This window comes from Dermacentor andersoni, chromosome 6, assembly GCF_023375885.2.
Source record: "Dermacentor andersoni chromosome 6, qqDerAnde1_hic_scaffold, whole genome shotgun sequence".
NCBI classification, from domain to species: Eukaryota; Metazoa; Arthropoda; class Arachnida; order Ixodida; family Ixodidae; genus Dermacentor; species Dermacentor andersoni.
In genome coordinates this window covers 176,102,015-176,126,241 of record NC_092819.1, presented here as the reverse complement: position 1 = coordinate 176,126,241, position 24,227 = coordinate 176,102,015, and the positions used below count along the sequence as shown (strand labels likewise).

At 49.4% G+C, this 24,227-nt stretch overlaps 1 protein-coding gene across 1 annotated transcript in view; it reads left to right on the top strand.

The window, feature by feature from the left end:
- Positions 1-24,227, top strand: part of xmas (RRM_XMAS2 and SAC3_GANP domain-containing protein xmas) — a 388,469-nt gene that overhangs the window by 118,297 nt on the left and 245,945 nt on the right. The gene's annotated exons all lie outside the window — the stretch shown is intronic.

The window sequence follows — 24,227 nt, the reverse complement described above, 5'->3', positions numbered from 1 at the left end:
GAAAATTGAAAAATAAGATGGTGATGATTTGGAACATGCATAAAATACCGTATTTATTCGCGTATAACCCGCACCAAAATGTGAAAAAACGCGTTTAAAAAGTGGGGGTGCGGGTTATCTGCGAATTTTTTCCTTGGGAGGGGGGGGGGGGGGGGGTCGGCTTCACCGCAATGTGCGGCGGCCTCCCCGTGTAGTCCGCCATCCCCATCGTCATCGACGCTTGTCAAGCCGATGAAGGGCCAACGAAAGGCCAGCATTGTTGAGCCTCGCGTTAGGCGCTGTTTAGTGTACTTACCCCAGTTTGCACTGTTTGCCTGCTTTGTTTTGGCATCATGAGTGCGACTCGACGGCAGTGTTTCACAGCGAAAGAGAAGCTAAAGATTATAGCCGCTGCCGAAGAAATCGGCAACAGAGCTGCTGCAAGACAGCATGACGTCGACGAGTCGTGCATTCGCGACTGGAGGAAGAAAAAAGAGAGTCTCGAAGCAACGAACCGGGACAGGCGAGCGTTTCGGGGTCCGAAGACTGGCGCGTACCCCCACCTCGAGACGCAGCTTGCGAAGTTCATTGAGGAGCAGAGAAGTCGTGGCCACGCTGTTTCGACTGAGATGGCGCAAATGGAAGCCCTGAAGTTGGCCCGGGAATTGAACATTCCACGTGAGTTTCGTGCAAGCCGTGGATGGCTTCAGCGCTTCATGCGAAGACATGGATTTTCTATGCGGCGGCGAACAACCATGTGCCAGCGGCTTCCTGAAGCCTACGAGGAAAAGTTGTTGAACTTTCAACGATATGTGATCGCACTTCGGAAGGAGCACAGCTATTTGCTGTCTCAGGTGGGAAATGCTGATCAAACACCTGTGTACTTTGAGATGCCGATGGACACGACCATGGAAAAAAAGGGCTCCAAATCAGTCAGCGTGCTGACCGGCGGAAATGCCAAGCTGCACTGCACAGTCATGCTATGCGCTTTGGCTGACGGCACGAAACTGCGCCCGTATGTCATTTTCAAACGCAAGACGCTACCTAGCATTCCACTGCCCCCAGGAATCGTTGTGCGTGCGGAAGAAAATTCGTGGATGAACAGTGGCCTAGTCGGTGACTGGCTTCGAGTAATCTGGGAGCGAAGACCAGGTGCCTTGCTGGCACGCCGGTCGATGCTCGTACTAGATTCCTTCAGAGGCCACTGCACTGATGCGGTGAAGGCTCGCCTTGCCGAGACCAGCACCGACCTCGTCATAATACCTGGCGGCATGACGTCCATGCTACAGCCACTCGACGTGTGCCTGAACAAGCCGTTCAAGGCACACGTGAAGCGGCTGTATGCCCAGTGGATGGCCGACGGCATTTACGCCCTCACACCGACGGGACGCGTGCGAAGGCCTGATATTCCATTGCTGTGCCAGTGGATCGTGGATGCGTGGAAAGCGATACCGGCCGATTTGGTGCGGAAAAGCTTTAAAAAATGTGCGATCAGTAATAGTTTGGATGGTTCCGAGGACGACTACGTCTTTGAGAGTGGCGATGAAGCCTCGGATGGCAGTAGTGAGAGCGGCGACGATTAAGAATCGGATAACCAGTGACGTGGTGGCGGTCGTTTGAATAAATGTTCTGAAAACGAAATGATCACTGAGTGTGAGTTGCATCTTTCTAGCGCTCATTTTTTTTTTTTTTTTCAGGTAAACGTGCGGGTTATACGCGAGTTTTTTTTTTTTTTTTTTCCGCCGAGTTCAAAGTTAGGGGTGCGGGTTATACGCAGGGGCGGGTTATACGCGGGTAAATACGGTATCTTCGCAGTAAAAACACATGTATACCATTTACAAACCGTAACTTCACTCTGCATCGGAACCACCAGATCTGCTGTTCAGGTCGCTGGCTGCTTCATCCACATCGTGGTTCCACCATAGAATAAAGAGCCAATGCGTCAATTGCGCGAAGTCAGCGTAGCCTGGGCCAATCGCGTGTGGAAAAACTGAACATGCGCTCCGAAAAGCGATCACCGATTGCGCCCCAGCTTGCCTTGCAGCCGCTTTCGGCTGTCTGCCATTATCACAAGCCTCATATTGAAGCGTGCATCTGTTTTGACAAGCACACTGCGTACGTCTCTTGAAGTTTATCAGTGTCCGATGAGCTTTTCCGTTTTGTGAGCAAATAAACTCTATGTCCCGCAGCAGGCGTATAACTTAAGGGGGAATTGTGTGTCTGAAAACTTTTCTCTGTCGATATTGATGAAACTTTCTGAGTTTATGTATTTCAATGTGCTAGTTTTAAATATGCATCCAGTTTTCTTGCAGACTAAGTAACTTTCCAGAAATTGAAGAAATTCAGCTTTATTGCATAATTTGCTTGGAGGCGAGCTATCTACCAAACTATACAGTGCAGTCCACTTATAACGATACCACATATAACGATATATCGGTTATAACGATGGGTCGACATGAGAGTGTCATTTTATGCATTAGGTCTATGGGGAAAAAAACCATTTATAACGATAGGTTATTCACCGCATATCGGATATAACGATCAAAATTTTGCAGTCTGGACGGCGTTTTCCGTGCCAAATAATCGTAACGTTTGCGTTGCTGAGTTCCCTGAAACGAACGATGTCGAGACGAGGCGATGTTTACCTCCGTAAGTTCGTATCTGCCGCCATTACCGCGCAGCGCGTCTCGCCCCGCCCGCGCACGAGTAGGCGCAGCCAACGTTGGCGCAGCGCGCCGCAAGATGGCGCTAGCTGCTTCATGCGCGTCGGCCACAGTCGCTCCGAAAGAGAGAGAAAGAAAAACAAGCGACAAGCAAAGCGGCGCGGTGGCGCCCGTCCCGCGTCTCTCTCGCGATAGCAGGCTGACGCCACCGAAGCAGCGTGCAACCAACGGTTCAACCCAGTTCGAAGATGGCGCCAACAAAGCGCAAAGCTGTGTCGCTTGACACGAAGATTGATATTTTGCAGGACTCTCGATGCGGCTTCAAGGTGAGCGCCCTCGTGAAGAAGTATGAGCTCGTCCAGTTAACGATATCAACCATCTTGAAAACCGGGAGCACCGCGATTGTGAAGGCAGGAGCTATCAGCGGTCATTCCGATCAGCGGAAAAGGAGTTAGAGACCCTTTGAACGCCGATGTTGAAGAGGCGCTTTACCAGTGGTTCATCACCAATTGCTTCAAGAAGGCGGGCTTTGTGCGTAAGGACGAACTTCCCCAACCCACTGAGACCGACCCGGTGGAAGTCGCTGACATAACCGAGCTCTGGGAGCTCATTCCTTCTGGTGACACAGGTGGTGTGTCGAAGGAGTTTTTGACTGCAGACAGTGCTGCCTCGTTCTACGATGAGGTCACCGACGAGGCGATCGCCGATGATGTGCTGTCTCGACAGACGCAAAGTTGTGCGACGGTGGCGACGGCATCAGCGACAGTGACAACGAGATCGACGGTGGCTCCTTGACCCCGACCACGATGTCCACGCAAAGTGCACTGTCGTCGATCGACTCCTTAATTGATTTTATGCATGCTAAAGGATTGCCGCCAGTGTTCGCGCAGCAGCTGGAATCCATGCACACCGCGGTTGTGAAGCTGAAGCTGCCGCAAAAGCAAGTGCAGATTTCGGACTATTTCGGCGCGCCTAATCCTTGACACGGTCATTGGCGCTAGAAATAAAGTTTGTTTTTCACGGCCTACTGTATACATCATCTATTCTTTAGAGCAAGTAGCGAATTCGAGTTCAGAGCTGCAAAGGTAAAGAGCGCAAACGCATTAAAAAAAAAGAAAATTTTTTTGATAACTGTAGTTCAGATGTAGAGATCATCGGTTATAACGATCATATCTTTCGTCTTTCTCGATATCGTTATAAGTGGACTGCACTGTACATGTCATAATCAATATAGACTTACAAAAATGATGTGGAACTAACAAAGAGTGCAAATAGCAAGTATGGTGTTTCAACCCAATTTTATATCAAATGAGAACATTGCAAACTTCAGTCAGAGAAATCCATCTAAATGCTAAAAAAAGAAACATTAAAAAAAAATCCAATCGATGCAGCAACCTTTTTTTCATTTATTTGCACTCTACACAGCTTTGCCTTTCTGAGAAAAAAAAAGGGATTACAGTGATAGCTCAAGCAGAAGCAGAGGTAAGGCGCCTCCAATACAGCATCATCATCAAAATTGTGGTTTTGAGAAAACAACAAAAGACATTTCACAACTGATATATTGAAAGTTTGGAAAAATGGCCGCAAAGACCATCAGTAGGCACCAGGTATAATTCATGGCGATTTGGCCATTGCCGGTCGACGACATAGCATGCACTACGAGTACGTTCACTTCAAAAGTTTTCGGGCCTTCCATTCCCTGCGAGCTGTGTCCCAACGCAACTTCACCACCCAAACTACAGTCAGTTTAGTAGCGAGATCGTAGTCCCGATTTTCCGCACCAGCTATGCAGAACCACTGCAAGTATTACACGAGAAAACGACGAGATTGTTCACTGCTGCAGGCATTGCGGGCTTTGCGACCGAGGCAGTTGCACTATCGGCCGTTGGATCTTCAACAAAACACAGAATCTTTCGCTTTGTGGCTGTCGTAGATGCAATTTTGTTGAGCATAGCTTTTTCATGTGCTCTTATCCACTTTCTCTTCAGTTATGAGAGCCGTGTTCAATTCTTAGGAGGGTGTAACCGGCTTGTGGATATGAGTGATCAGGCAGAGCAGTGAGGTGATGTTTGGCGGCGAGCTGCCGAATATCCTGTGCTGACTGCGACGATGGAATTGCTTTCGGAAGTTTCTTGCATCTCGTACGTTTTCACCCGTAACGACTCATGAAACGAAACTTTGTCCGACCTCCAGCATCTCCAGCATCACAGACCCGAGAGAGAGAGAGAGAATCAACTTTTATACTGAGCCCTTAGTAAAGGTTGGTGTGCGCTAGCACCAGATGGGGTGGAACCTTCTTCTCAGGTCCCATATGCGTCCAGCAATTCCTGGCCCCTAGCCGCCAGCGCGAGCTGGGTCGGTAGGTCGGGGCTGGGTAACGGGGTCTCCCACCGCTCGGGGGGGTTGGGGCGGGGGAGGGTGGGGGATAGGGACGGTGGGGGGTTCTTGAGTTTAGTGCACTCTGCAAGGATGTGTGCTAGAGTGCCTTTTGATTGTCTGCAAAACAGGCATGAAGTGTCATGCTCTGTTGGGAACATCTTGTGCAAGAGCATGGGATGCGCTAGCGACCCCGTTTCCGTGCGTCGCACGATCGTTTGCTGCATTCGGCTGAGTTGCGGATGCGGACGGGGAAGCCTACATCTCCCGCTTCTGTACATTTGGGTGATTTCTTTGTAACTTGTCACGGGGTGCGGTAGCTCTGGCTCGTCCTCGGCCCGGATTGACAGTTCTCGGGCATAGTGGTCGGCGAGTGCGTTGCCTTCCCCTTGCGAGTGAGCTGGGACCCACACAAGCTCAACGGCCCGTCCCGGTGATTTGCATTTGGTGAGGATCGCTAGTGCAGCGGGAGAGATGTCCCCTTGTGGTAGCTTGTGTAGGCGGTTTGGGAGTCTGTGACCACAGTCCTCACTCCCAATTGTGCGAGTGCGAGGGCCACGGCCACTTCTTCTGCTTCGGTTGTATTCGTCATCCGTATCGACGCGCCTGTTACCGACTAAGACAAAATGCTGCTTGTTTTCGTCGTTTGAGCTCTCGTGGTCCTTGGAGCCAAATGTGACTCACCATCTTGGTCACATGTTCAAACTGGCTAGCAATAGCGTGTGCCGCGAACTTCTTTTTTTTGTGTGTGTGACTGCAGCACCGACAATGTTGCCAACCAACGAATAAAGAAAGCCAGGAACGTGAGCTTTCGGATGTTACCAAAATGTCGCTGGCAGAGCGCATAGTTATTGAGTTATGCGTGACGAAAATCAGGCGGGATTTGTTCCCAGTTTAAAGGGCAATGCTTGCAGATTCGCATCTTTAGATCACAATAACGGAAGAACTATGCGGTATTTTGTAACCAAATTTCGGAGATAGGCGCAGAAACACATGAGGAACGCGGAAAATAAGAATTCAAGGGGGGACGTGGCAATGAAATTTTGTTTTATTCATGGGAATAAATTGACGAAATTTGGCATGCAGGTCTGATTTGTTATGCTGATATCATAACTGAAATAGTTCGCTGTAGTTTTGAGCTATCTATTATAGTTCTTGAGTTAGAACACTTGACATCCTCTAATGGTCATCCCTCAGATTAATTAATTAATTACACATAAGTTTGTCAAGGCATGCTGGTATGCATGTTCAAAAAGCCCAATATGTGCAGTAAGCTATTGCTTTATTTTTTAGATGCCGAAATAAGCACAAAAGCTCTTTTTGAACTTTTCTGTGCATATTGTCTTACTAATGACCTTTGCAAAACACCCATTATAAATTTTTTTATGAGCTGCAGATGAAAATGGACAGCTTTATTGCACTCATCAATGTTTCACGATCTAAGTGCAAAAGACAGAATGATTCTGTCTTCATTCGTTGTGAAATTGCAGTGGGATTGCTGAAAGCAACTGCACAAAAAGTGAAAGCTGAGAAAACGGAGCTCAAAGATTTATTTGCTGGAAACATCAAAATATTTACTTTCAACACCTAAAACCCGCCTGGAATGTAGTCCTTTGACAGTGAGGACACATTTTCTTTACATATTGAGGTAATTTTTCGCTTCTTTACAGCAGTTTCGTGTGCCTTCGTTGCCTTTTTGAGACGTCGTGCATCCTTTTCAGCAGCCCGTCACAGTGAACACGATCCTGGACTGTATCCCAGTTGTGACGTGATATTTTGCAGTGCTCTTTTACAGCCAGCATTGAAACAGCAAACTGCATCTGCCACAGCACTTTCAACACTCAGGAGTGAAGCAAACTGATTTTTTAGTTGGAGTGACCAAATGACATTGTTCAGCGACTCGATGGCGTTCTGCATTTTGCCTTGCTGGCATCTTTCAACGAGTTCTCTGGAAGATAGACGTTTATATATAGGCAGGAGTGCTGCTCGAACAAGTGTAGGAAGCTGCAGCTTGTTTGCAAGGGCTGGTTGACCTGAGGCCACCGCAGAATTAAACTTGCACCAAGAGTTCACGCTAGTGGGACAGTGCTTTTGATGCGGCTCACCATCGGTCGATGTTACATGGTGAAAAGTAGCCATGATGGCCTTTTCCATAGCAGGCACATCATTTGGGTTACTTTTTATGGCTAAGCCATAATAATTTGTGAGTTTTTAATTAAACCCTGTGTTAGGCGGCTCTTTCCACTCATGCTGAGCTCACGGTCCTTGCTCTTGTTTTTCTCAACAAGGTTGCACAAAGCAGTTCCCATTCTTTTTTTCACGTGATTCACACACTCTTGTTTGTGTATGGGTATGAAACCATACACCTTCTCTTCACTGAGGGCAATATAAGTGCGGCTATCCCCATCACAAAGGACATTTGTGTAACGGAGCTGGTGTTAATGAAGAGACCGCTGAAACATGGTTTTTGCCGCAATTATTTCCATTTGCCCTGCACTTGCCTCGGTGTTTCTTTAGTATTGTGGTTGGTGTTCTTCATGCCACTCTGAATAAATACTGTCTCCAGGCTTGGGGCGAAGAGAACATCCATGGCAATAATTGGAGAGGACACAGTGGTCTAAGGCAAGGCCAGAATATAATTCACTAGCACAGCCAACACCAATGTGACTTGTGTGGCCCCTTTTCATCCAAGTGCCATCATAGATCGCATCAACATTGCCTGGGGCGCATCCAAGTTCCTTGTGGATCTCGCGCATTTTCTGTGCACTTTCAGACTCTATTTTCATGGCTGCTGAGGCAGTGGCAGGGTGAGTATGCCTACATTGCAGCCTTGCATAGGATTTGTGATGCAGTCCTCGTTGGGAAATGTCCATGTGGGAGAAAACATCATTCAATGTGGCTTGCTTTTGTCTACTGACTGCACAGCTCTCAGTGCACGAACATTCACTTCAAAAGGGTTGATCTTCTGAGTGCCAGCACATCTTGGGGATGACCACCCTCTGCTTATCACCCCACAGTCGTCACACAACAGTTCCATTTTAGTCGTAAGCTCAAGACATGGCCCAGTTTCGACACGAATTGGTGCTTTCCCACACTGATTGCAGCTTGTTGCAGAGAGCAGCTCGTTTAAGAGTGCTTTATATACAATGAAAAATGATGAATTGGGAACCACGTCGTCGGCACACTCTCCTTCTTTCAAAAGCTGAAATTTCCTCTTTGTTGCAGAGGTTGTGGGGGTTCCACTCTGGGTGCGGCTAGGGCTGAAGGCGAGCTCCGGATCTAGCCCCACGCAGTCGCTTCGTGGTACTCCCAACCCGTAGCGCGGGAATCGCGGCTACGCCGGGTTCGGACGAATAAGGCAACCAGCGGTGTCAAGGGTAACAACGTTTATTGCTATTAGCAATAGCGAACACTCGCAGAGGGACGTCCTCTCAGTAATAGTAGTAAAAGGCTTGCCTCGTTGTCTGGGTGGGTCAGACAAACGAGATCACTCACGGGATGCGGCAGGTGCTGTCGTCCGGGTGGTCCAAGGTGTCGGCGTCCCAAGAGAGAGGGTCTCCCCTGGTCGCGCTGTTTTGTACCTTTTTACCTGGGCGAGGGGAATGTCCTCCTCGCCCGTCAGCAACCTGCCCGCGAGTCGGGAGGAAGGGCGCGCGCGCGTCGCGAGAGCGAGGGAGAATCGGCAGAGGGCATAGTGCGCCTCTCCCCTGTCTATGCCGGCTCTCGACGCGACGGCGCGGGGGAAGATGGGCGCGCGTGCTCCCCACATCCTCCCCTTAAGAAGCCTCCCGTACGTTGATGCTGGCACCTAGGTACGCTCGAGGGGTTCGGGCGCCCGTTTGCTAAGGTTCCCGCCAAGGTTCGCGATCAAGGCAGCGTTGCACACGTCGGCCTCGAGCGTCGGGCTTGCGTTGCTGTAGCCCTCAGTTGGCAGATACTTCATGCCGACTCGAAGGTGCCTAGTCCGCGGCACTGCTCGGGCTTGTGAGGCAGATCGTAGTCCCGGCTCGAAGGCGGCTCCCCGTGCCGCACCCCAGGTGTCGGCTGCACAAGCCAGGAGGTCGCTTGATGGGCGCCGGGTAGTGGTTCGTGCGGCTGCAAGGCCAGCGTAGCGCTGTCAGCGCCCCGCCGGTACGTCAGTTGTACCAGCGAGTACTGTAGGCAGTTCGCACGGCCGTGTGTTGTTTCCTGCTTCAGAAAATCAGATTAGTCCACTGCACGGTACGAAATTGTGATAAGCAGCATGACTGGCCGGATCCGGGAACACCATCAATTCCCAGCACAGGATAATCGCTGCACTGGCCCTTGCAAGTCTTTGGTCAATGCACACCGCATGCAAACACGTTGAATTCACGACACATTCCCGTCGTGGTCTGTGTGGTTGCTTGAAGACTGGAACGACGACTCGTCGTCAATACTCGGCGCTCTGCTGTCGCTAGATGTTCGCTTCCCGGCAGGAACTAACAAGGTGCCAGCACGGCCCGGACTTACGAATGGTCCTCGCAGTCATCGGGCTATGCAAATATAGCAGTCGGATCACTTCCGCCTGCTTCGCAAGTTGTAGCGCGGCTGCGGGCTCGCCGTTCGATTCTGGCTGCTCTCACTCACTGACCGCGGTTGAGGGAGGGTCTGATCTTCATCCCACTGCTCATCACGTGGCACGTAGTGTTTCAGGTCACATACGTGTACCAGCCCGCCGATCGGCTTCCCTTTCATGTTCTCGAGCCGGTAAACAAGCGAGGAAACCTTCTCTCGCACTTGATACGGCCCAGTCCACTTCAGCGCCAGCGAGGCAGTGAACTGTTAGCTAGAATCGCTGAGAACGTGCTGGCGTCGAAGCACCAGATCGCCCACTTCGTATCGGACGTTCCAATGCGAGCGGTCATACTGAGCCTTCTGTTGCGCCCTAGCAGTGCGAAGATTACGGCGCGCTTTGTGTAGAGCTTCCGTCATCTTGGCACGTAGGTGCGTCGCGTATTCAGCTCGTGCTGCCGGTGCGACCGATATTCCGCTGCGATCCGCGAGAACTCTATCCATCGGATTCGGCAGCTCTCTCCCCAGGTTGAGAGAAGAAGGCGCATACCCAGTCGAGCAGTTCACTGTCGATCGCAATGCAAACCCGATCTCTGGAAGGTAGGTATCCCAGTCCTTATGTCTTTCAGAGAATGCGATAAGCATGTGCTTAATGTTGCGATTGACCTGTTCAGTGGGGTTCGACTGAGCATGGTAAGTTGTCGTTTTCTTGTGCTTAATGCCAAGTGCAGCGCACGAGTCGACGAAAGCCTTCGCAGTGAAGTAGGACGCATTGTCCGTTATCAACTGCTCCGGAAAGCCAAATCTGGTGATAACCTCTATCAACCTATCCATGATCACTCGTGCCGTTAGTTTTCGCAAGGGGAAAAGTTCGACCTATTTACTTAAGTGATCTGTGACTACAAGCAAGAATTTGTTCCTGCTCGGTGTGGTGGGATACGGTCCCATGATGTGACACGCCGCGATTTGCCAGGGAGTCTGGCTGTCGATAGGCTGCATGAGGCTGGGCGGTCGTCCACCTCGGGGCTTCACGCTTTGGCACACATGACATGAGCGGGCGTAGCGCATCACGTCCCGTTTCATGCCTGGCCAGGTAGCGAGGCGACTCAACTTAACGTAAGCCTTGGGGCCGCTCGCGTGCCCAGCGATACACGAGTCGTGAAAGTAGCGTAGCAGTGCTCCTCGCAACGCGCGCGGTATCACCACCTTAAACGGCTCACTTGTGTCGTCCTCGGTGGGAATATACCTCAGCAGGAGGCCGTCGGAATTCAGCAGATAAGAATCCAGCGCACTCACAGCATTACCAGCTGATCCCGAGCGCTTAGCACCGACAGCAATACCAGCTGCCTCCATGTGTGCGGCGGCTGCGCCACCCTGCTCCCGGAGCTCGTTGAGCACTTTTCGACAAAACGGGTCCTTCTGCTGAGCCTCAAACAGCTCCTCTCTGCTGAAGACGACTACTGCGGAACCGACAACATCTACGTGGTTCACGCTCTCGCCCAGGATCAACGGTTGTTCCGCGTCCCTTACTTGGGCCTCTCCACCGCCTCGGACTGGCGCTCGCGAAAGTGCGTCAGCTGCGGCATTGCTTTTTCCTTTGCGGTAGCGCACGGTGAAGTCGTAACGCTGCAGCAGCAGTGCCCAACGCGCCAGGCGGCCACTCGGCTCGCTCAAGCGCCTCAACCAAGTGAGAGCCATGTGGTCAGTCTCAATCTTGAATGCCATCCATCGACGTAATAGTCGAACTTTCGCAGAGCAAAAACTATCGCGAGGCACTCCTTCTCTGTCACCGAATAGTTCCTTTCGGCCGGCGTCAACGAACGACTCGCGAGCGCAACCGGTCGGTGAGTGCCTCCGTGCTCCTGAAGCAAAATTGCACCTAAGCCTAGGTCGCTTGCGTCTGTTTGAATCACAAACTCCCTATTCAAATCGGGCAGCTGCAATTCGGCCGTGTCAGCGAGCACCTTCGTGAGGCCACGCAGTGCCGCCTCCTGCTCTTGGCCCCATGTCCACCGTTCGTCTTTCCTCAAGAGCTTCGTCAAAGGCGCTTGCACTGCCGCGCAGTCTGGAATGAATTGGCGATAAAAGTTCACCAATCCCAGAAATCGCCTTAGTTCGCCAATATCTTTCGGCGACGGGTACCTCAGTATAGCCTCGAGCTTATCCTCAATCGGCAGGATGCGGCCGTTGTCCAGCGTGAATCCCAACAGCGCTATTCTACTCGCAGCTATCTGAGCTTTGTTCGGGTTCAGCGTGATACCCGCGGACCTCAGCCTGTCTAGGACGTCTCTCAAGTGGCGCAAGTGCTCCTCGAATGTTTTCGAATAAACCACTATGTGCTAGGAGACGCAAAGTGGCATGTTGCCACTTCGCGTCTCCTAGCACTCGGTCCATCAACCTTTGATAAGTAGCGGGAGCTCCGACCAAACCAAAAGACATTCTTTTAAATTGAAAGAGCCCCCGGTGACAAGTGAAAGCCGTTTTCTCTTTGTCACGCTCGTCCATTTCGACCTGAAAGTATCCACGACGCATCGAGCGTCGTAAAGTACTTCGCCCCACCTAGGTTAGACACTAAAGAGGAAATGGAGAGTAGAGGGTACGCATTCTTCTTCGTAACCTCATTCAGCCTGCGGTAGTCTACACAAAGGCGATAGGTATCGTCCTTCTTCGGGACTAGAACTACCGGGAAGCCCCATGGGCTGTTCGACCTTTCCACCATGCCTGTGTCGATGAGTTCGTCTAAGGCGCTATCAAGTGCTTTCCGCTTAGTCAAGCTAATCGGCCGAGGATTACATTTCCATGGCGCAGCGTCACCCGTGTATATCCTGTGCCTGACTAGCGTAGTGCGGCCCGGACGGTCAGTGAAAATTGCGTCGTATTCGTACAACAGCGACGACAGTCGTGCCCGTTCTCTCTTCGGCATATTGACCTCTGACAAGAGCGGGTGCGTTACTCCTCGCAGAACAGTGGCGCACTGTTGCGGCATTAGTCGGTGCTGTTCTCAGCGCGTAGGCGTACGGGTCCAAAGCGCGGTCTGATAACTCCCAACTAGGCTGGACCTGCTGCTCAGCGAACGATGCCGACGCGTCGACTCTAGACGAGTGGAAAGTGATCGCGCCGCCGTTCCACGCGCAGCGAGGCTCGAGTGACAGCGCCGCGGGTGGAGGCGGGCGGTATGCTCGCGCCGCGAGAATGTCTCCCTGGATGCGCTTCGCCTCGGCGGCGAGTTCGTCTAGGTCTCTAAACCTACGCCCTCTGAAATAGGCCACGAAAGTGGGGTGCGCCTGCCGTGTGACGCGGTCAAGTTTCTCTTCATCGGTGGCGAGAGGGTTCGCGAGACGATAAAGTTCGTCCATCGCTCGAACATATTCCAGCAGGGACTCGTCCGGATGCTGGGTACGAAGCTCCAGCTCTCTCCTCAAACGCCACTCGTAATTGGCCGGAAGAAATTGTTCGCGAAAGTTCGCGCGGAACTCTTCTACTGTGCGGCATCGGTGTCCGGTCAGTCGGAACTATCGAGCCGCCTGGTCGGTCAGTGAAACCGGGATCACGCGCGCGACTAGTTCGCCGTCTGAAAGCCCGGTTGCCTGCTGGTAATACAGTAGACGGTCAAGGTACTCACTCGCACTTGTGCGATCGTGGTACCCACTGTAGGTAGGCATGTCTACCTTAATCCGTGGTCTCTCGCTCTGCGACGAGGCCTGCATTGTGCCTTGCAGGGCGCCGGCTAAGCTCTGCATGATTTGCAACGCATCTTGCAGCATTGCCTCGCTAGACGGTAAACTCTCGCCTAAAGGGCCGGATGCCTCCTCCGTTGGGGTTGAGTTATTTAGTGGCATGTGTGCCTCTGTGTCCGTGTCGCGTGCGGCGAGAGGCTCGATGTGGTACGCCTCGTATTGGGGTTAACCTCTGCCCACGTGGCATTTGCGCCAGCCTGACTGTTCCGCGTGAAACACTCAAACCCAAAGCTGCTGGTTTGTTCAGCAGCTGCCGCTGCGTTAGCAATAGGCTGCTGACTTTGCGTCGCTACATTTGACAACATGAACAAATCTGAGAGGTCAGACAAGCCAGCCGCCATTGTTCGCTGAAACGTGGGTAGTCCTAGCGCCAACACACACTAGAAGACTCGCCGTGTTGCCGAATTCAATCCACGTTGGTAGCGCCAAATGTGGGGGTTCCACTCTGTGTGCGGCTAGGGCTGAAGGCGAGCTCTGGATCTAGCCCCACGCAGTCGCTTCGTGGTACTCCCAACGCGTAGCGCGGGAATCGCGGCTACGCCGGGTTCGGACGAATAAGGCAACCAGCGGTGTCAACGGCAACAACGTTTATTGCTATTAGCAATAGCGAACACTCGCAGAGGGACGTCCTCTCAGTAATAGTAGTAAAAGGCTTGCTTCGTTGTCTGGGTGGGTCAGACAAACGAGATCACTCACGGGATGCGGCAGGTGCTGTCGTCCAGGCGGTCCAAGGTGTCGGCGTCCCAAGAGAGAGGGTCTTCCCTGGTTGCGCTGTTTTGTACCTTTTTACCTGGGCGAGGGGAATGTCCTCCTCGCCCGTCAGCTACCTGCCCGCAAGTCGGGAGGAAGGGCGCGCGCGCTTCGCGAGAGCGAGGGAGAATCGGGAGAGGGCATAGTGCGCCTCTCCCCTGTCTATGCCGGCTCTCGACGCGACGGCGCGGGGGAAGATGGGCGCGCATGCTCCCCACATCGTAGATAGTAGTGCATTCAAAACATCCCCTCATTTCGCAATCTCTTCATTCGTGAAAATTGAAGCTGAAATCCGCAGCTGAATATTTGACGCGAAGTCTTCGCCAATGTCACATTGCCGTCACGACCATGCGTGGGTGTGCCTTCACTACCACACGCAGGCGCGCCGTCACCACAGCCCACGGTCGCGTCACCACCAGCACACGTGGTCGCCTTATCACCACAGCACGCGGTCGCGTCGTTTAAAGACACGTAGTTTTAAAGAAATTATCAAATAAACGAGTGAACTCGACGTGGTTTCTCGCGAAAGCGTCTCAAACAACGGCCACTTTCGGCGGCGGCCGTCTGCCTTTACGGAGTCATCTTGACCTCGCTTGAGAGTGATCCTTCAGCTCTTTTTCCCGCCATATATGAGCCTCATGCGTTGCGTCAATGCAGATAAAAGCGCAAGAAAGTAAAAAAAATGAATCCAAGCCCGTCATTGGCTGCTTGTGATTATGTGTCGAAATGGAGGCTTCACATTGGCCCGCGCGGCGCGCGCTAAGTTGAGCCGCACGTTCGCCTGCATATCGTTCGCGCACGCTGCCATTTTGAGAGTGGATAAAGACGCGCGCAAACGTGCCATATGCCGCCGTATCGGAAGTACCACACCGTCCACAAGTTTGGGAAAAAGCGCAGGAAATGCAGTAAAAGGCTAGCGGACTCCTTCGTTTCGCTGACGATAACATTGGGCAACGGCGCGCTGGAAGACTAATCAATTTGGGCGCCGACGGCTAGCTCAACGACGTTGGGCGAATCTGCAATACCTGCTGCCAGCTCCCTTGGAAGTGGCGGCCAGGAACAACTACAGAGATTTGGCACAACGTAACTCAGCAAGGATGATCGCGATCAGCTTCGTCAAAAGGCGGACAAAAAAACTGCGGATTGATCGTCTCTATCGGCCACGAAGCGGAAGCTGCAGACACTCGCAACGACGCGCTACGACACGAGCCCGTCGACACCGATATTGCCAACGAACTGCTTCACAACACTCTGTGCCAGAAGTGCGGAGGTAATAGTGTTTCGTTCTCCAGAGGTACAAATGATTACAGTATCGCTGTTGAACTGAGCATGGAATGCAACTTTTGTGGCTGTTTCCCCGCAGGGGCGTCTGCGTTAGCAGGCATTTGGTGTGTTGCGACACCACGTACCCGAGCACACGAGGGTTGGACTCTCCCGCGTGTAGCCGTGCGCGGCTCAGCCGTGTCCGGAGAAAGGGGGATCCTGGAGGTTGAGCCGATGGCCGGGTGTTCGGACCTTTAAGGCCCCCCGGCGGAGGCAACACACCTCTTTGGCCTCTGCTTCACGTAGACGGCACCCCCGGACTGACCCACCCGGGGGAAATCGGCAGTCGCCTCTTCCTGTCTCTTTCTCCTCGAATCTTCGTATTTCTCGCTCACTTCTTGATCTTTCCTGTCTTCTTCTCTCTTCCATTTACTTCCTTCCTCCACGGCGGCAAGGGTTAATCTTGTGTGGCTATCCTACCTTGGGTACACCATATTTGGTTATAGTGACGGCGTATGGCTGGCGTCGTGCAGGCTTGAACACAAGCTCTGCCGCGTCCCCTCGTTGGGCTCCGTGGTGGGCGGTCGGCGCTGTTGCCGAACACACACACTTTCCTATGGCAGCTCAAATCTCTGTTGTCCATGATCGGCGTCTGAAAAGATGCCGCACCGAAGTACCATTCCAATTCTCCTTTCGTAGCAATGCTCCATCTTTCCCCAAATACTATGTAGTCCACAGTGAAAGCAACACGCCTGTTAGAAAGCTCTCCCCATTCCTTGTAGCCAAATGCCTGAAAGATAAAATCGGACCGACATACAAAGCCTCCAAGATGTCTAGCGGGGACCTCCTCCTAGAACTGAATAATAAAGATCAAGCAGATAAGCTGTCTGAACTTACCAGTATTGGCGAGGCGACAGTGACTGTTTCAGCCCATAGAACACTCAATACAAGCAGGGGAGTAATATATGAAGAAGACTTCATTGGTTAAGCGACGAGGAACTGCTGGAAGGTTTCCAGGAACAAAATGTTACCAAAGTACAGAGAATAGTAATCCGCAGAAACGATCAAGAAATCCCCACCAAACACGTTATACTCACCTTCGGAACAAGCGTAATGCCTACCTCGCTCGATGCAGGTTATGTTAAAGTCAATGTGAGACCATATATCCCAAACCCCAGACGATGTTTCAAGTGCTAAAGGTTTGGACACGCTTCACATGCATGCCAAGGACAAACAACTTGTGCTAAATGCAGCTCCAACGAACACCAATCTGAGAATTGCACCTCTTCCCCACATTGTGTTAACTTCAAGGGAGATCACCCAGCTTATTCGCAGTCCTGCCCTTGCTGGAAAAAAGAAAAAGAAGTCATTGCTCTAACTGTAAAAAAAAGAATTTCGTTCTTTGAAGCCTGAAAGAGGCTATCGTATCTTCCGCGAAGAAGTTATGCCGATGTGACGCAGGCGGGGGCAGCGTCACAGAGGCCTTCAGAGTCCTCCGAGCCCACGCGCAGTGGTGCCGCAGTGACTCCTCCCGCCCCCGTGGTGGAAGCAGTCAGTACTGCTCCACCCTCTTCGATTGCCCTGCAGACACCAGTCCCGCGGGGCCCTAAAATCAAACGAACCCCAAGGCCCGAGGCACGTGTCTCGGCGCCCAACTCTCGGTCCTCCAGCGCCTCAGAGTGAGCGATGGAGGTCGACACGAAAACCCAGGTGCCATTGACACCGAAGGACAAGCGCTCTCTCGAGCGCGGTAAGAGGGACAAAATCCCAGTAACCACCCCAAATAAGAAAGCGATAACCTAAAGGTTATCGCTCATTTGTATTAGCCTTTTTATCCATGTCACCTATCATTCCACCTCTTAATTTTCCGTAGTGCCATTTCTGACCTTTCAATTTCAAGAAGGCTTTTATTATCCATTGGAATTGTAGAGGGCTTTTACATAACTTAGGTGACATCAAAGACTTGGTAAGTAACTTCTCGCCTGTGGCCTTGTGCTTACAAGAAACAAACTTAGGCAAAAAGCACAAAAACATTTTAAAAGGCTTCATTGTTGTACGGCGCGATCGTACTCAGGCGAACCGGCTTTCGGGTGGTGTAGCTATAGTTCTACAGAGCAGCATTGCAGCTAGAGAAGTTGCCATTAATACTCACTTAGAAGCCGTTGCTGTCACGGTTTTAGAACACAAAACCATTACCATTTGTTCAATGTACATTCCACCACATTCACATTTTACTGTAAGAGATCTGGAGTTAGTTTTAAACCAGCTACCTAAACCTTTTTTAATAGCAGGTGATTTTAACGCTCATAACATATTATGGGGTAGCAAAACAACTGACACCAGGGGGCAAACACTTGAAAATTTTATCCTGACTAACGAAATATGCCTTTTAAACACTGGTGCGGCAACCTACTGCTCCCCAAGCACAGGAGCTATGAGCTGTCTTGATCTGGCGCTGTGCACTCCATCTCTGTTGATCGATTTTAAATGGAGTGTTATTAACAATCCTTATGGTAGTGATCATATGCCCGGCATTATTAAAAAAACATCTCCTTTCCCTACAGTACCATTAAGATCACCCCGTTGAAAACTCCGTCTAGCAGACTGGCCTCTCTTCAGCGAGAAGGCCATTCTGGATGACATATCAAATGATCAAACAGTAGACGAAATGAATGAAAAGATTATTGCCTCCATACTTGCTGCAGCAGAACAGACGATCCCGCAATCCTCCGGCTTCTTGAGGAAAAAACTAAAACCCTGGTGGACGAATGAATGTACACAAACTAAAAAAGCACAAAACAAAGCGTGGGATATCTTTCGGCGATACCCAACACAAGATAACCTCCTGTATTTCAAAAAAGCAAAGGCAAAAGCCAGGTACACGCGTAGGCAAGCCGAAAGACAGTCTTGGCAAAAGTATGTATCCTCCATCAATAGCTCAATAACATCCAAAAGAATGTGGGATCAGCTTCATAAATTTAGAAGCGACTACACTCTTTATACGATCCCCATACTCTCACCTCCAGGTACACAGACGAATTTAAAAGAACAAGCAGACATATTAGGGCAGCATTTCCATAACATATCGAGCTCAACAAACTATTCCACTGAATTTCAAAAATATAAACGATCAGCAGAAAAACAAAAGCTTCCGACAACAGGAAGTTCCGAGAGATCATATAATGCCCCTTTAACACTTCCGGAAATGAACAGAGTACTTACTACTGGCAAAAGAACAGCGCCAGGTCCGGACAGAATACATTACACAATGCTCGCACACCTATCCCCAAAAGCAATTAAGACATTGCTCCGCTTTTTTAACATAATCTGGGAAACAGGAAAAATGCCGATTGAGTGGAAAAAAGCCGTTATAATCCCTTTCTTGAAAGCTGGAGAGCATCCTACAACAGCTACCAGCTACTGGCCTAGAGCACTAAAAAGAAGCTGTCTTGCCAAGTCCTATGAATCCATTATAAACATCAGATTGGCATACGTCCTCGAAACTGAGAACCTGCTCGATAATCATCAGTGTGGGTACAAGAAAGGCTGCTCTACAACAGATCAGTTAGTTCGGCTAGAATACGAGATACGTGCGGCCTTTCTACACAAGCAATACTGTCTCACTGTTTTCTTTGATCTAGAAAAGGCGTACGACACAACATGGAGGTATGGTATTTCAAGGGATTTAGCGGATTTAGGGATCCGCGGTAGAATGCTTAAATGTCTTGCTGATTTCATGTCCGATCGAACATTCCAAGTGCGTTTAGGAACAGTGCTGTCCCGCGTATTTCAGGAAAACGGAGTACCTCAGGGATGCGTATTGAGCACAACATTGTTTGTAGTGAAAATGAGCTCGCTCAATAATGTAATTCCATCCTCCATTATGCATTCCTTATATGTGGGTGATCTACAAATAGCGTGTCGTGCATCGAACATGGCAACCTGCGAACGACAAATTCAAATTACGTTAAACAAACTAACGCAATGGGCATCTGAAAACGGCTTTCGCTTCTCAAGTGAAAAAACTATTAGTGTTGTCTTTACACAAAAAAGAGGCCTGCAACCAGATCCCGTCTTTAAACTACAGGATGCCACACTACCCGTAAAACAAGAACACAAGTTTCTGGGTGTTCGGTTTGATAAAAAGTTGAACTTTCTCGCGCACATCAATAGTATTAAAATCAAAGCGAACAATGCACTTAACATTCTAAAAATCCTCTCCCGGAAACGGTGGGGCTCTGACCGTAAATGCCTGCTACACATCTACCGCACTTTAGTGCATAGCATATTAGACTACGGTAGCATTACATATGGTTCAGCCAGACTATCTTACATCCGACGACTTGATCCAGTCCATAACCTAGGACTACGTCTGGCATGCGGTGCCTACAGAACATCGCCTGTCCAGAGCTTACATGTTGAATGTAATGAGCCTCCTTTACAGCATCGCAGAGCGCTACTAACTTTTTCCTACATACTCAGAATCCGATCCTCACCACAACACATATGCTACAACATCGTCACACAGTGCAGCTCACGCTTACATTATACAAATAAATCAAACATGATTAGGCCGCTTATCCTGCGATACGAGGAATACTGTCGAGATTATGACATCCCTCGCGAAGTCCTCCAGGTTGCCAGAAAACCAGAACGTTTGCCCCCGTGGTGTGATTTCACGCCGTTAGCTGACTGGACACTAACACATTTAAAGAAAAGAGACACACCACATGAACACATCATACAAGAATTCCGCGCTCTTCAAAACAAGTATAAAGATTACATGAAATTTTATACTGATGGCTCTAAAACGGAAAAACACGTGGATGTGGGGGCCATAACAGAAAATTGGAAAACAAGTATTCGACTACCTCAGCGTGCCTCTGTCTACACAGCCGAAGTGTACGCAATATGGACGGTAGTTCAAAAGATCATTGCTGACAAACTTGAAAACACTAATATACACAGATTCATTAAGCGTACTGAAGGCTCTTCACATGAAATTCCAAAGTGAACCCTTGTTAGGCAATATTTTGAACGCATTATCGTCAAACAAATATGGCAGATGAATTAAGTTTTGCTGGGTACCAAGCCATGTTGGAATATTGGGTAACGAAGCAGCGGATAGATGCGCATCAATGGCAGCGTACAAAAACATTCAAAATACAGCACTTCCATATAAAGACAGTGTCAATGCGATTCGGAAGGCCCTGACGTCAAAATGGCAACGCGATTGGGACAATTGTTTGAGCAACAAGCTTCATCTAATTAAACCTGTAATTTGGCGAGTGGAAATCATGCAGTCACCAGCAACGATTCTACGAGGTGATCTTGTGTCGACTTCGAATTGGACACACACATCTGACATACATTTTCCTTCTCCGAAAAGAAAACCCGCCAACTTGCGAAAAATGTAATGAAGCTCTTACAGTCATTCACATCTTAATAACATGTCCACACATCGATACACTGAGACGGAGGTTTTTACACAGCCTCTTTAATTTGCACATTCCATTACACCCTGCCCTATTACTAGCAGATGACCCCCTAGTGCCATTTTCTAACCTCTTCGACTTTTTAGAAAAAACTGGTTATTTACACCAACTGTAATGTAATGCAGGATTACCTGCCCTAATGGTCCGTTTTATTTTGTCTTGTGACTGGCGCAGCATGGCCTTAGTTGCCTTTGTGCCACTAAACCCGAACTAACTAACTTTTGTGGCTGTTTGGAAACGAAATGGAGCTCAAGGTGCATGTTGGGAACAGCAAAATCTAACCCGTTTGAGAAACACATTCTCGCGGCCCGCGCCGTTCAAAGTACCGGAAACGGGTAAACAGCGCTGGGGATATCGGCTATTTTCAGCTATGGGGATATCCCACAGAGGACTGCACCAGAAGATGTACCAAGGACACTTGAAGGGAAGACTGAACCCAGCTGGAATGGAGGCTTGTGCAAAGGTGCTTTCTAACTCTGCTTCAGCAGTAAAGGAACTTTACAAAGTGCTGGATTTTGGAAATACTGGAAACATTGCAGTTTGTTTCGATGGCACTTGGATGACTAGGGGGCACCTGACCCATATCGGTTTGGGTGCAGTAATCGAGTTGGTTTCAGGATATGTGCTAGATTTCAAGGTACTATCAAACTTCTGTCTTGGCTGCAAACATGCACCACCAAAGGAAGATCCTGGGTACAGTGCCTGGAAAGAAAATCACGTCTGCCAGAAAAATACTGATAGTAAATCCGGCCATATGGAACCAGAGGCAGCTGTTGCGCTCTTTGAGCGCTCCCTCTCACGCCATGGTTTGCGCTACACCACAATGCTTTGCGATGGAGACAGCTGGTCTTTCCGCGCACTCAAAGAGGCCGAAGTTTATGGTTACATAAATGTAGAGAAGGAAGACTGCATTAACCATAAACAGAAGCGGATGGGTACTGCTCTTCGCAACCTCATCCGCAAGCACAAAACAGAGCACGGCGAGAGTCTGAGTGGCAAAGGTCGACTGACGGTGACCTGATTACAAAGCTCACCAATTATTATGGCTGGGCATTGAGGTCTAACGTGGGCAACATGGATGGTATGCATGAAGCGGTAATGGCAACCTGTCATCACATATGTTTGACTGATCAACACCCAAATCACAGCCTGTGCCCAAGTGGTGCCAACTCATGGTGCAAGCAGAATGCTGCTACTGCTAGAGGAGAACCACTTCCAAAGCACCGGCGCTTGCCAGAGCATGTTAGTAAGGCACTCCTGCCTGTCTATGAACGACTTGCTGACAAAAAATTCTTGCAGCGCTGCCACAGAAGCAAGACACAAAATGCAAACGAATCACTGCATTCTGTGGTCTGGTCCCTCATGCCAAAGACCAAACGTGCCTCCCTATTTGCAGTAGAAACTGTGGTTGCCGAAGCAGTAATGAGGTACAATGCAGGGATGAAAGACGCCTCGTCTCGTATTCTATGAGAAATGAAAATACAACAAAGCAGCAAAGGCATCCAAAGAGCAGAAGAGAAAGGCGGTCACCGTCTCAGTAGTGCAGAGCGAAAGTGGGCAGCTTCAGCCGCCTTCCTTCATGCAGCAAAGTGGCGACACCATTCAAAAACATGCACTGATCATTCACCTGGGGCATATTAATGTGTTAGCTATTAAAGTTATTTTATTAGTTGCACAACTTTTGAAAACAATGCCTTGAGGTTTTGTGATTTTCTCAGTTTCAATTTTTCAGCCTGTGCGCAATCTTCTGATGAAGTTTTCTCAGCTTTCACAAGTCCAATTTTAATCATTCTTCTTTCATTTGAAACCTTAGGGCTCTGTAAGTGCCGCCAGACCACCAAATAATGTGAGGTTAAAGCTATAAATTAAAACAAATTACAATTTTGATCTAAGTAATTATGCCTGTACTGCTAACACGAAGTTGAAATGCTTACAACTTTTGTTCTGGAGAAGCTAGAGTGACAAAACTTGTCTTAGGGTACTCTTTGATTAGTGTAGGTTGTAATGGTAAAGAGTGCAACAAAAAAATATGCAGTAAGTTTTTTAGAAACATGACAAAACATTTTTACCAGAATGTGTCTGTTAAGAAAGAATGATATGAAATACATTACAAAAAGCTTTATATTTAATACCTGTAAATAAAACTCCATAAACCTAGAAATTTTCATCATTCTAGCTCAAATATTAAAGAAAATAATTCAAAACCCCACATATCCCCTTAAGGAGGTTTTGGTTTAGTTGTTTTCGAATCAAATATCAAATGTATTAAGAAAAAGGCACACCAAATATCAACTTGAATATCAAAATATTTGTTGCGAAGTTTAATGCGTACAAATTTTATGCAAAAGACATGGTGCTGCACATGCTTAGGGGTCCACTAGCAGAGCGTTACCAGGATGTTGCAAGGTGTCGTTCACTTGTGCACCTAGCAATCAAGGTGTACAGGCATGGTCTACTCTTATTAAAGGAGATAGTATGTCAGCACTGATTACAGTTCAATTTTATATGAAGCTCTGGAGCTTTTTTTTTTAATCAATACAACATCTATTAAATGGAATCCAGTGCTTTTTGTCCTCTGAAGCTGAAGAAGTACTGAATTTATGTCGTACTGAATACCCTATGAGATTTTCAGTTTAATAGTGGGCCCGTGTGTTAGGGCAGTCTCTTATTGCATGAAAGTTTTTCTTTCCAGCTTTCCTCCAAAATAGAGAAAGGTTTTCCTGGCTTTGCAGGCAGGTGGTTTTTGCGGGTTATTGTCAGCTCGGGAAGTTCGATTTGCGTGACAGACGGAACTGCAAACTGCGCATCACGTGACTCAGTCAGTCACCACATCACGCATAGCCATCATTGGCACTGCAAGGGTTGATTCATGATCTTGCCGACAGTAGAGGCCTTTTCATTGTCGGTTTCAGCAATCATTTCAGCATCGACAGCAATCAGTGGGACTTGCCGAAGCCCTACCCACTTTTGGCCAGTCCTGCATTAGCAGTGCGACATTCGAGCCATCTCTCGTTCCATGCTGCAACTACACCGACCACCAGCAGTGCACAGCTATGTGGGAAAGCCGGATTACGGAAGACCTGACAGCCATGTGGGGTAAACAACAACGGGGGACGCGGGAGAGTCGAGCGTCCCCACAAACTGGAAAGTTGGAGGCTTGCTAATGACCTGCCGATTGATATATTCTGCAGCTCTCAGTTCGAGTCCAAGCCCCCAGGGGTAACATTGCAGCTAACATTAGCCAAGTAGAACTTGTTCTCGGGCTAGTCAGTTTACCCATACTAAAGCAATAGCTTAGCTGGTTGTTACGAGAAGTGAGGTTTCCTTTCTTGTATCTTTGTTCTGTTCTCATTAGGCCTCTCTGAGTGTCGAGGCTTGACTCCCGAGTGCTCGCCTTGCACGAAAGCAACGGCAAACACAGCACGAGCAGT